At 34.2% G+C, this 12,642-nt stretch overlaps 1 long non-coding RNA gene across 1 annotated transcript; it reads right to left on the reverse strand.

Annotated features, from left to right (window-relative positions):
• Positions 1–7,982: 7,982 nt before the first annotated feature.
• Positions 7,983–9,163, reverse strand: LOC145135656 (uncharacterized). The gene is made up of 3 exons (XR_013719948.1): positions 9,085–9,163; positions 8,315–8,353; positions 7,983–8,209 (listed from the first exon to the last, which is right to left on the reverse strand). It is a non-coding gene; the product is annotated as an uncharacterized LOC145135656 (long non-coding RNA).
• Positions 9,164–12,642: the final 3,479 nt, after the last annotated feature.

A 12,642-nucleotide genomic window follows, 5' to 3' on the forward strand; every position in this document is an offset into this window, starting at 1 on the left:
AAAATAATATTTAAAACTAAAGATAAACCCTACAATTCGAAATTATAGGCAAAAATCTGAACCCTAAAAACTGCACTAGGCACGCCACCCTTGCGATTAACACGTCTATTTTTAATTTTCATAGTTTTTCAATTTAGTGCTCATAACTAAAACCTAATGGCTCTGATACCACTAATGAAATTTCTATGCATCTTTACACTAGATTTAGGCAACGGAAGCATTCAAATATAATTTTAAGTGTACATGCACCCTAGGTCTAGGTTTTACTATTATAGAAACATACTTTCAAAACATGAATATAAACTAATCAAAAGGAATAACATTACTAACCTTTAAAGTAAAATTGTATTTACTTTATTCCTCTTGAATATCTCAAACTCTTGATTGCTTATTGGAATGACTAGCACCCAAAGTAGAATGTCTCTAATGGCTCACACCCGAAAGTCTAAAACCCGAGAATATTTAAGAGAGCAGAGAGAGGATAGTGAGATCCGAAATTTTCAACCATAGGAAAGTCTCAATCGATTTTTTTATAAAGGTCAGAGGGTTCCTAATATAGTTGATGTAGCTTGCAAACAACGTAGATTTGATTCAATTAAATAATCAGATTTAATCTAGATTCAAATCATTTCCTTATCTGTTACCAAGATTAATTATGGAAGGATCCAAGAGCTCCTAAAATCATGCACCCCCTTAAGGGTTTATAGAATGCTCCTCTTGCTCAACTATTGAACAATCAACATTTAGTCCCTACTTCTTTAATCAATTCTTGATTAATTTGAATTAACTCCAATTAATTCAAAATTAATTTTAATTAATTCCAAATTAATTTTAATTAATTCTTAATCATTTCTAATTAGTTTCTTATTAATTTATTAACATGTAATATATTAATAAACTATTTTCCTCATTCTCTTAAGTCCTTTCTTGCTATTTTAGCTCTTGAGGGCAACCCAGAAAAGGCCTTTGTTATTATTCGCAAAGTTATACCAATTTAGTTATGACATTGGACACCTATTTCCAACACATACAACCATTGTTCCTTCCCATTGAAAATAGAAAAAATATTTTGTGCCTCACCAATAACAAGATGCGCTTCAGTCATCTCTGTCCTCAACATTTCACAACAATCACAAGATCCTGTAACAAGCATATACGATCAAGACAAACTGACAACTATTTATGAGAAAATGTATATATAAAAAAAATTATACCACAAAAGGATGAACCAACAATATTCTAAATCACGAACAAGTTATTTGTTTTCAGTGGTCTCAAAGATTTGTCAACCAACTCATGCAATAACTCACCAGATTTTCCATGGAAGATGTGCGCTTGCGTTTACCAATAACACTACATGACAACTTGATGGAAGCTGGCACTACGCCTTGATTAGGTGAATGAACCAAACCATGTTCAATACTACCTTCAAGACCAGTTAATAGATGGGGAAACTGTCCTCCAGAGGAACATTGTCATCTGAAATAATTTGGTCCAAGGAAAACCCCCCTACCCGAGCCCAAAAAGTTTTAAAGGAAATCCGACCGGATCAATAGGAGTTAACGGTAAAGTGTTAGTGGATATGGTCCTTTCCACAACAATATCATGAGACATGACCTCACCATATACCTAAGCAGCAAGACTAAAGGTGCATTTATTTCCTCTTTAAGGATAAATGCAGCAGCATTAAAAGAAAGCATTTAATGATCATACAAGAGGATTAAAAATAAAATACCAAATCATGAAAGGAATACCACATTTAAAGTTATTTGCCTGGGAGAACTAACTGATAAGACATTCATCTCACCACGAGCTTTCCAAATAGGACTCATACCACAAATGGAAACAACAACCTCGGGGAAGTAGAAGGTCTTGATGCACTAACGACTAAAACGGTAACGAAACATTTTATAAACCATGAGCTAATGGAAGTTCATCATCCACGCTTGATGGAGACCCAAGAGCGGAGGGTAGACAAACACTAGCTAAATCTACCCTAAAAAAACTTCGTTATCCACCCACTATTCGTACCAGGAAGATGAAAAACTAGTGGAAAATGACAAGTACTAAAAGGGTACCAATCACCATATTTCTTCAGGTGCTACAAGTATCGAAACAAAGATACATCCAAAGGAATGCACGAAGAGACACAAAAAACTTCAAAAGCAATAATCTCCTATGCAACGTTAGGGCATAACTACATCAAATGAATGTCATAAGAAAAAAGCAATACAAGAAATAATGAGCTTGGAGGAAGCCTTACACCAAAGTCAAGTTGCCTTAAATAAAATCCTACCTTACCCACCGGAGGCTTGAGAATCAAAACAGAAGAAAGGGGAAATCAAAAAACATATACATCGGACAAACGATACTCAAAAAGATATCGGTCCAAGATAACTGTCAGCTTCGGAATGAACTAGTGACATGCCAAATACTCCAAGTATGACCCCAGTCAAACTGGTCAAAAGTCAACGGTCAACGGTTAGCAAAGTCAACGTCCACCACGACGTGGAGACCTCTTCGCCACGTGGTGGACATATCAGGACAAAATATAAGACATGCAGGGCATCGCCACATCGTGGACCCTCCTTAACTATGTCGCGGGAATGTACGAATGCAACAATCGCGAGTCTGGACTCCACCACGTCGGGGTCACTCCTTGGCCACGTCGTGGTCTCTAGCAGACACAACAATTCTATATTAAGAGCTTAATCCTTACATATCAAAGCTCATACTTCCAGATCTGATTCTTCTTAGTGACTTAATGGATAAAGTTTCCAACTTTATCCATTAGGACCTCACCACAAGACAAAATCTAAAACCCTAAGTCCATAAATCCCTTAATATTACCTCAACTTGTTCGTAGAGCAAAGGGGACCAAGACTTAACACTTTTTCCATCACCTAGGGCCAAAAGGTTGTCACCAAACATGCCTAAGGTTCTGGAGTTGCCCAAAACTCCAAGAATACTTCTTGAAGGGGACTTCATGGCATGAAAGAAAAAGAAGAGGATGATAAACATGGAAGTTTTATACCTTCCTAATCTCCACAAGATGTAGGAGATGCAAGATCTAATGTAGATACACTCTTCTAACTAGCAAGCACACCTTCTTCATCTTTCCACAGTGAAAACCAAGGATTTTAACCTCAAAAACACCAACAATACATAAAGAATCATCAAAAGGGGCTAGGTTTTCGTTTAGTAAGGTTAGGGGCTGAGAAGGATGCCCTAATCTTGAAGTTAAAGGCTTTAAATACGGAAGAAACCCTAAAAATCGTGGGCTTGGACTACAACAGCCACCACATCGTGGCAACCCTCTTTCCACATCGTGGTGTTCACCAAAAGTTTACTTTTAATGAAATCCTTTCCACATCATGGTCACACATGACGCACATCGTGGAACAAGGTTTTTCTCCAAAAATTCCATCTTTGATCCCATTAAATCTTTAGTTGATCCATTCTGGGAAACGGATGTTACAGTTCTAAATCAATAATATTTGACATATAATATGAGGGACTAGATAAGCATTAATTATTCAATATAATCAAACAATGGATGTGACCAAGTGGCAGTTATCAAAATTTAATGCAACTTTAACCCATCCATGCACGATGCTTCGATTACCACATAAACTTTAGTCCAAATGACAAAAATTGACGCATAATTATTATTTTTTACTGGTAGTTATCAACATTTAATGTAACTGTAACCCATACACGGGTCAGCTGCACCATAAATAATGGTCCGTGTAACCACTAGAGACAATCCATAGCTTCATTTTTTTGGCCATAATTTTATACTCGAGTACATTGCAACACACACCAAGTAATAACTCGAGCAAAACATATCCCTGAAAATATTCAAGGAACAAATATGCGTAATAAACAAATCAGCATGAGTACAAATAGACAACTTGGTTTAGGCAGATCTTGCAAGAGACCGGATAAAAGGCTCATCCCAACTCTTCTTTAATGGTATATAAAAGCAAGCATTCTCAATGAAATAGGGTAATCAATCTTTACATACAGAAACAACTAAGCAAAATTCACATCTGATGTCTAACTTAGGTATCAGAGAGTAATATCTAGGTCCCATCCTTGATAATGCTTCCTAACTAGTTTCTATCTATTTTGCAATGAAACTTCTGGTATTGGCCCTATCGGATGAGATCATTAGCGCACCAACAACTACCTAGGAAGCTACGTATCATCACTTGGTATTACATAAGTTTAGTTTTTGTGGAGAAAAAGATTTCATTAATGACTGGGAATAATTCATTCAATATTTTTATGACTGGTTTTCCTATCTAGTTATTACCTAAGAACTTTTGAAAACCTATGAGAAGTTTGGAACAATGATCAATTCTTACATTGCTTCTATACTAAATTAACTTGGCAAGTCATTTAGGTTTGTTATCTTTTTAAATGGTAATGATGTAAACATATTGGTATCAAACCGATTAATGATTTGGATTAGTAGGATGAGGTTGATCGCTAACGTGGCAAGATTTGATTATGGTATAAAATAGGTTAACAAGACCGGGACACAACGTTTTAATGTGTCACTTGTTTTTCATGAACCAGATCGAGGAAAGACCTATACTTCAATAGTAAATAGAGAACCAATGAGACCCCAGGTGCATACAGTTGACTCTTCACTTGTTGTTGTTATTGACGCTAGTCGTCTTAATCGCCAAGATTTTTCTATGTCACTTTTAGGTAATGTGAAGGAATTTTATTCCCTTATCAACTTGAATATAATTTTCCATAATGAAGGTTTCAATGATGTGGGAATTAGATATATGGGAGGATTTTGGGTTGCTTTAGATTTCCAATATGTATGTGCTCTTGATTGGTGTTTTTTCCACAAACGGATCAATTCATGTTTTATGGACATTGTACCATGGTGGCATGAATTTTACTCTATGGAACGTTGTAACAACCGAAAAAATTGTTACTTATTTAACAATAAATTAAGGGAAATTATTATTAATAGATACAATATTGGGGAACTAGAAAGTATGATGTTATCTGAGAAAAGTCAACAGACAAAAATCATGATGTGAAACATAGGAATGCAACATGTGGCCTATAGCACGATGTGAATATAGAATAAAAGTGACGCAAAGATAAGACCGAGTCACTGGTACATGTGTCTTATGGAGGAGACACATGGCACAATCGAAGGATGTGTGGCAAGGAATCGGCCTGTATGTGTAGGTCTTGACACAAACAAGGATATTGTCATGACACGAAAGCAGGTTCTGAACCCTTATAAATATAGTTTGAGGTCGTCTTTCGGTGAACGTTTTTCACGATGATAATTCCAAGCGCTTAGCAACAATGTGTAGTTTACGAAAGTATGTGTTATCGTCGACATGCAAGGATGAGATCATAGATTGTGATGAGGTAGTTTTCTCACCTGTTATTATGTGTTTATGCTATGTAATGTTATTTAAAACCCATGTCAGTTAGTAGAGGTCTGTGATATGGTGTTAATATCGACTTGAAGGATTAGTTTGACCGGTGATTTCCCTTGTGGAATTATTGCTTGGTTGATGAGATTTATAGATCCTGTGTTACGAGATAGTAAGAAGTGAGTGATTAAGCTAACGAATTGAGAGGTTAAGTTGTGTGGCATTTGTAACTGGAGACGCGATGAGCCTGGTAAAAAATGGTTACCAAGATTAGTTTGTGGTCAATCAAAGGATCACTGGAAAAATTATAAAGTGAGTTTTTTTTTAGTTCTAATGAACTTGGTATATTACCTGATAGGTCTACACAAGCGGTTTGCTAGAAAGTAGCACATGGCGTGAGGCCAAGCCAATAGTTAGTCTTCACTAACTAGCCAGGTGAATACATGTGGATTTTCTGGGTATATAGCTAAGTAGTTTATATTGTGTGAAAATGTGTGAATAAGTTACTAGGTGTACTTATTCTTGGTTATATAATAATGTTTTGATATTAAAGGGATTTCAAAATATAAATCCCTAATTTCCATGATTTACCAAAAGGGATACTTTGGAAAGAATAATCATGATGATTGTTTAAATGGTTTTAAAAAGAGCAATGCTAATAGTTAATAAATTTGATAAATAGTGTAATGTATGGTTGAATAGTGAGAGCTTTGGTTAAGCTATACAGCCATGTATTTTAATATTAGATATGTTTGGACAAATAGCCTTATTTGTGTGTGTGTATATATATATATATATATATATATATATATATATATATATATATATATATGTATATATAGATAGATATATATATTATCATTTTAAAGGAAATTTGCTTGACATAAATCTTATCTATGAAATTTTGTTAAAAGCTTACTGAAAGCCATCTGTAATAAATAGTGTAAAATGCCTAATTGTGTTAAAAGCTATAAGTATGTATGTGTTTGGAAAAAAAACTTATGAAAAGCTGTATATAAATGTATGATAACAGCTTTATGGAAAAGCTATATATAAAAAGGCGTAAGATGCCTTCTGTGTAATTCAGAATATATTGTACTCCAAGGATGAGTACTAAGAGTATAGTTAAGCTCTATAGTTATTATGAGTTTCCCAGGAAGTTATTGGAAAACTGATTTGTAGATGCATATGTGTCTGTATTGGAAGCTTGATGAAAACTATGTGTGAAAAAAGGCACCTAATGCCTTATATGTGGCTGAGAATATAGTGTACCCCGCATGCGAGGTACTAGGAAGCTGATGATGAATGTTTTTTGGGTCTGTGACAGGGAAATATGTCACAAATGCTACAACACATGATAATAAAATGTATCACCGGTGTTGGAGCCCATGACATGAAAATGTGTCACAAATGTTGGATCCCATAATTGGCAAATGTTTCATAAATGTTGGAGCCCATGATAGGAAAATATCTCACTCATAGGCAACTTTCGGGATGGATTTTGTGACATCCCCAATTTCACTGTTAGAATAGACCTTTTTATTTATGCTTATTTAAAAACAAAGTATTCTTTATATAGCAGAATGTTTCACGTAAAAAGTATTTCCGAAGAAATTTTTTTCATTGATTAACTTAGGATGTCATAACTGATACAAGAAACATAAGCATAAACGTAAATATTATTGGCCTTATAACATCTACTGGCCTTCATTTCCTTTAATCTCTGATCAAGTCCAAACATCATATACTTCATATCGTTACCTGTGAAACAAAGAAACTGAGTGGGTCAGGCTGGAAAACCTGGTAAGTACATAGGATTTTTGAACCCACAATATTATAACAATTTGTTAGAATTATATAATTCACATCGAACAATTAACCCGATTACCAATTCCCGTTATTCTCACTCCCTGATCCTAGACCGATGATCTCAAGGGATGTATCCTAAAGGATCTCTAAGTGAACAATACTGCCTCGGGTATTCTTTAGCAATATATGCTAAGAAGATGAACATGGGGTGAACAGAATACCCACATGAATAATTTATTCATACCTATAGGACGTAGTCCTGATCGTATGTGGCTGCTTAATATCTATAGGCCGGGGACATGCCCATATATAATTTAGTAACACCTACAGGTTGTGTACCTGTCCGATACAATTCATCAATGCCTACATGTCGTAGACCTGTCACTATAAATAAAATGACATTTAGTGGCACAAAAAAAGTGTCACTAAAAATCAAAAGAGTGTCACTAAAATATCCCCAAGCAATCATCGGCACAAAAAAAAGTGCCACTAAAAGCGCTGCCACTAAAGACCTTTAGTGGCACTTTTGGTTGTGTCGCTGCAGCCTAATTGGGTTTTAGTGGCACTTTTCAAGTATGCCACTAAATTACTTGTTGGTTTTAGTGGCACTATTTTTATGCCACTATTTAACTGAAAAAATAATTATTATTTTCATGTTTTAATGGCATTTTTTTAACACAAAAAATTTATATTAATAAATTAGATTCTATTTTTTAATTTAAATGGAATATAATATAATAATATGAATTAAGATAATAAACAAAAACAAACTATCATTACACCAATTCAAACTTGTCTAAAAACACTATTTTCAACACATTTAAATCACAACTATATTCAAAAACAATATGTCTAAATGTTGTCCAGGTACTTAAAACATAATACTATTGAACTAAAAACTTGTTGGAAAGAAACACGAAACTTGAATGACCTCGAACTTTGTATAGTTGCTTCTCTCATTCATCCAACTTACAAACAATTGCCTATCATACATAATACACCATATACAAACATGTAAAATATCACCAATAAGCATGACATATAAAAAAAAGCGTACACACCTAGTTAACCGAGTTAAAGGTAATTACCATTTTTATGGTTGCTTTTAGATGAGGCTCTTCGATTTCCTAAAGGAGAGTTATTAGAAAGCATAAAATTATCAAGAACCAAAACAAATTCATAATAGTAATAATGCCACTAATATAAAAAGAAGCGTCACACTTAGTTGTCGATTTTTATGAAATACACTACTATAAGGAATAAATACAAGCATATTCCATAAAGAATGTCCATAACGTCAAAATAACCGATTTTTATGAAGTACACTACTATAAATGAGCATAAATATAATCATATTCCATAAAGTATGTTCAAAATGTGAAAAGACCATTTTTTATGAAGTACAACACTATAAATGAGCATAAATACAAGCATATTGTAGAAAGTGTTCAAAATGTCAAAATAACCGATTTTTATGAAGTACAATACTATCAATGAGCATAAATACAAGCATATTCTAGAATGTATGTTCAAAATGTCAAAGGAACGGATTTTATGAAGTGCACTACTATAAATGAGCATAAATACAAGCATATTCTAAAATGTATGTTCAAAAAGTTTTAAAAAAAATATTTTTATAAAGTACATTGTTATAAATGAGTATAGATTCAAATGTTTTCCAAAAACCATCTTTAAATCTCATAAATTCTAATTTATATAAAGTGCATTGCTATAAATGAACATAATTTCAAACATTTTCCAAAAACAGTTGCTGGTTATACTTTACAAAAGGTATCAGAAAGGCATTTATAAAGTTAAAAGTACAATGCTATAGTAACATTATAAGTTAAGAAATTACATTCTTCTTTAGTAGGCTGTTGATCCGTAATCTATTGATATTGGTTGGGATCTTGGTTAGTGAAATAACTAACTTCATTTCCTAGTCATTATTGCATAGAGTTAAAAAACCAAAAAAACGGAGCAAATTTAGTATAACAATATGTTAACTAAAAAAACATAAGTTACCTCAACAAATTGTGGTCTTGTGGTCTATGGAAGTGTAAAAAAAAAAAAAAACCAACACAAGCAGCAACATGGTACCAAGGCACATGGGCAAATTCGATTTTACTGGCCAAAAGGGGGTAAATAGCATAAACATGAGAAATCAAGAAGTAATTCTGAAAATTAGAAATATGATTTAAGTGATCAAAGGAACTACCACAAAAAAATAAGAAATCAGGGCATTCCATTTCCAATGATTGTTGCTATGAAATAATGAAATCAGATGCAAAGTATTAGAACAAAATTTGTAAACCCTAAAATCTAATAATTTGAGAAGAAGTAGAGTATTAGAACTAAAATTGTAAACCCGAGAACACAAATTTCAATGAAAAAACTGAAAATCAGATAACAAATAATAATTGATACCATGTATTACTTTTCTCGGCGATGCTCGAACCTAGAAGGGGATGAAGGCATAGTTCCAGACACAAACTCTTCAGGAATTTCATCACGTAATTGATACCGTGTATAACTTTTTGAATCTGATTATCATTCACGTAAAACAGTTATGTAAACGTGATTAGGGAAAGTGGAAGGAGGATACCTTCAAACTCTTTAGCGAGGGGAAACTGAATCGACGATGGCTGGGTAGAACATGGAGGCAAGAAGTGGTGGCAAGTTGCAGAGGTTGACCGGCGACGGTTTGAAGGTTATACCGAGGATACATAGTGATGGCGACGGCGATGGCTATGGAGATTAGGGATTTAGGGCATGGGTGGGAGACGATGGAAATTGGGAGCGTAGGAGATAGTTAAGCGTGTAAAGTTAACATTTTAGTCGAGGGTTTTAGATAGGAGGGAAACAAATCGGGTTTCTGTAAATTTTGGGGAAAATAGTTTCCCGCTGGCAAAAAAAAGGAGGGCTTTTAATTCACATTTTCCAATTTTTTTCATATTTTATACAAATTTAAATTAAATATAACATATTATTCATAAAAAAATTATAATACTTTTATGCCACTAATAATTATGAAAACAGTATCACAAAATTAATAATGCCACTAAAAATAGGTTATTAGTGTCATAAGATATAAAGTGTCACTATATCTTTAAAACTTATAGTGTCACAAAACAAAAGTGCCACTAAAAGTAGGTTATAGTGGCACAAAAGCAAAATGCCACTAAAACTTTGAGCCACTAAATGTAATTTTATTTGTAGTGTGTCCGCAAACAATTTCATTAACATCTGCAGGTTGTAAACAAGTCCATGTATGATCGATTAACACCTACCGGTTGTAAACCTACCCATGTATGGCTTATAAACAGCTACAACTTATATACATGTGCATGTTTAACTTATAAACATCTACAGGTTGTGTACCAGCCCACGTTTGACCTGACTTGTCTAGAATAGTCTGTGGTCACCATCAATACCCTACTAGTTGACTACATTGCTAGTCCAGTAGTACTATAAAAGTCTCGGATTCTCATCATTATTTTCATCTCTCTTTACCCTTCACTACCCCATATATTATAAGTATAAAAATACATATATGGTTAAATAAAATCAGATCATATAATTTCATCTAACACAGAAGGTCTTAATCACAGATAATAGGCACACATAGCACTTAATTATCTAAATACTTCATATATATGTGTAAGATGAAAGTAACAATGCACTCACTTGATAAAATTCGATGCCTTGGAATTTGGGCAGAACTTCACCTTAATACTTTAGTTTTTCCTCTGATGTGACCTAAGTTCAATTATCACAAGGACCTAGTTTAATATTCACCCTGAATAATGATAGTCTAGATTCATCACTAATCCCAATGTCTACATCAAGATCTATCAAGTAACGAAAAACTAGGTAGGACCATATTGGAGGTAGTGTCCGTTTTGTATACAGAGTATACTTTTTGGAAATACCACTTTAAACACCTCACTAAATCCAGCCTAGTCATAATCCCTGCAAGTAGATCAATCAGTGACTTAGAATCACTGATAATTATTATTTATAGGTTCATAATAACGACTATGAACATAAATATAAGTTACACTTGAAATAAATTAAGTGTAGCTTAACTTACAGAGATTTCAGTGAAAACCGGGAAATTGCACGAACAGAACTCTGAAACCGAAAGCTCCTATTTCTCGGATTCGCAGATCCTCCAGAGCCTAGCCTAAGAACCTTACGATTCTAAGAAATTTTGTATTTTTAAGAGAGATTGTCCATAGAGAAATTCTAGTGAATGTTGTGAGGATTATGGCTGATCTGAGCTTCAATTTATAGGAAATCAGAGGGTGCGCTCTGCGCCCTTTGATGATGTGCCTCCATTCTTCTTTCGCCACGAGTCACCACCTGATTCTTCCACATCTCACCCTTCTAGAATGTAACACATCTCACATTCCCATGGAGCCACGTGTCTCGTCCGTATCTTGCCACATCGCCTGGGACCATGCCGCGTGGCACACTCCAGTGCTGCCACGTCCCCAACGCATGTATTTCCTCGCAGATCTTCAGACGACAAAACTTTCGCATACAAGCTCCTTTTTTGACATTCTTTATATCCCCAGAATCCTCTCGACGAGCTCTATAACTTTCATTAAAGTCTCAACCGCTAATTCATTCTCTAACAAAAATTCATATTTAGACTGTTTAAGTCTGTGTGAAATTCATATCTCCTTCACGAACTATGTTCTCTACTATCTTTATATTGAAGGGCTTATATTCATGATATCTTCAGTTCTCATTTAGATTGTTTCGGCTAAGAATCAACCGATTTGAATTTCGATTTCTGTGTCAATACTGCTACGCTGAAACTTCGAAAAATCATTACTTCCTCATACGAAGTCAAATTTGGACGTTATTTATATGCATGATCTTGGTTTTACGATTACTACGACTTTCGTTTAGATTGCTTAGGCTAATAAGCAAACTATCTAAAATTCACTTTTTATGACGCGCACAGTCGTGTCGGTTTAATCCCGAAACTTCGAAGAAGAATAACTTCAAAGAAGAAGTCAAATTTCAGAGTTATTTATATGTATGGAATCCTTGTCTTGTATATTATAACTTTGGTTAAGATTATTTATCCTAATTAACCTTCTATCAAAATGTCATTTTATCGCTTATTATATCTTAACTGTCTAGCCCGAATTTACGGACCTTACAGATTTCTGGCAAACAGTAGTAGCTAATAACCATAGGTTTTCCTCTGTAGGGTTAAAATGCAGTGATGTCATACTAAACTAGATTTATGCTAGTAATGTGTGAGCAAGTTTGTACTAGAATAATGATGTCATATTAAAGAAATGAGAGATTTGGAATTTATACTAAATGTGTTACTAAGTCAAAACCCATGTAACTCAAGAGTATTTGGACTTACATAGTTTGTGTTATGTACTCAGGT

Source organism: Lactuca virosa, chromosome 9, assembly GCF_052849685.1.
Source record: "Lactuca virosa cultivar CGN04683 chromosome 9, Lactuca_virosa_CGN04683_v6, whole genome shotgun sequence".
Taxonomy (NCBI): domain Eukaryota; kingdom Viridiplantae; phylum Streptophyta; class Magnoliopsida; order Asterales; family Asteraceae; genus Lactuca; species Lactuca virosa.